At 31.8% G+C, this 1,533-nt stretch overlaps 1 pseudogene; it reads right to left on the reverse strand.

Moving 5' to 3' along the window:
* Positions 1 to 384: 384 nt before the first annotated feature.
* LOC116340376 lies at positions 385 to 1,501 on the reverse strand (annotated as a pseudogene).
* Positions 1,502 to 1,533: the final 32 nt, after the last annotated feature.

Raw genomic sequence — 1,533 nt, forward strand, 5'->3', positions numbered from 1 at the left:
TTTTGCAAAAATTTAATGAAATTTTGATTTTTCGTCGGCGCTCACTCATTTTTAAGGCTTGATTCGGATTTAGCGCCCCAATTTACCGTAAAAATGACTATTCATACCATAATGACTGTCAAAACATATAAAGCTTTCAGCAAAATTGTCACACATGATCAAAATTTTGCTATGTTTGATGATTTTCAGCTTCAAATTCACTTTAAATTGACGCGATTCGTATTTTGTGTAATGGAAATGGCCAAAAATACATAGTTATAAACAAAAAAATAAAAATCAAAAATTTGTTTTTCAAATTTTTTAAAAAATTGAATTTTTTTTATTGTTTCTGATAGAAAATTATAATTCATTCAATTTCCATTACAAAATATACAAATTGCGTCTATTTAAAGTGAATTTGAAGCTAAAAATCATCAAACATAGCAAAATTTTGATCATGTGTGACAATTTTGCTGAAATTTTTATATATTTTGACAGTCATTATGGTATGAATAGTCATTTTTAAGGTAAATCGGGGTGCTGAATCCGAATCAAGCCTTAAAATTAAGGTACCACCGACGAAAAATTAAAATTTCATAAAATTTTTGCAAAAAACTGATTAAAAAGTGCGATTTTTTGTTAATAATCATTTTATTAAGCAATTTCAATACCAGATTCGGATTCAGCGCAAAAAATTACTCTAGAAATGATTGTGCATACGATTCCAAAATAATCTGCTTTATACACTTTTTTTCATTTGAAAGTCAAAAAAACGAGCAAAATAAGGTATTTTTGATATGGTTGGGGTCGGGTCATTTTTTCAACCTTTAAACAATGTAATGATGTTACCTAGTTTTGGACCAAAATTAACAAAACCGGTCGGGGAACAACAGTTCGTTCAGATAGTGAGATTTTGGCCACCCTAATGTAAATATGTTTTAAGTAGCATGGATCGACGGCATCATCACAATTACCACTTGGCGGTTCATCGGGAAGATTGCCATTTTCGTCAGGTGCAACTTTGTACAGGGATGGGATTGTGTCAATTCTGAATCCAGACACTCCTTTTTCTAACCAGTAAATCAATATCTCGTTCATTTTTTTAAGTACTTCTGGATTTCGGTAGTTTAAATCTGGTTGTTGAATTGCAAATTGATGTAAATAATATTCTTGACGCTTTTCATTCCATACCCATGCGGAATAACGAAAAGTACTTAAACAATTGGCTACGTTCACCGGTTGTCTCATTGACTTTTCCTGGGTGTCAAAAATAGAAATTTTCATATCCTTCCTCTTTATTCACCGACTTGATGAACCATTCGTGTTGGTCAGATGAATGATTTGGAACGAAGACCAAAATGAGACGAAGACCAACGCTTGCATTTTTGTGCCAATTCTTCGAAATCCTCGAGTGTACTGTATTCAGGTTGAACTTGTGTAAAATCTGAGATATCGTATCCAAAATCTACCATCGGGCTCTTAAAAGTGTAAGAAAATTATGGAAGAAAAGAAAAAAATAAACAGCTAACACGCATTAACTATTTAAAGTTGTAA

Source organism: Contarinia nasturtii, unplaced genomic scaffold (genome assembly GCF_009176525.2).
Source record: "Contarinia nasturtii isolate CC-2019 unplaced genomic scaffold, AAFC_CNas_1.1 Cnas_scaffold_653, whole genome shotgun sequence".
Taxonomy (NCBI): Eukaryota; Metazoa; Arthropoda; class Insecta; order Diptera; family Cecidomyiidae; genus Contarinia; species Contarinia nasturtii.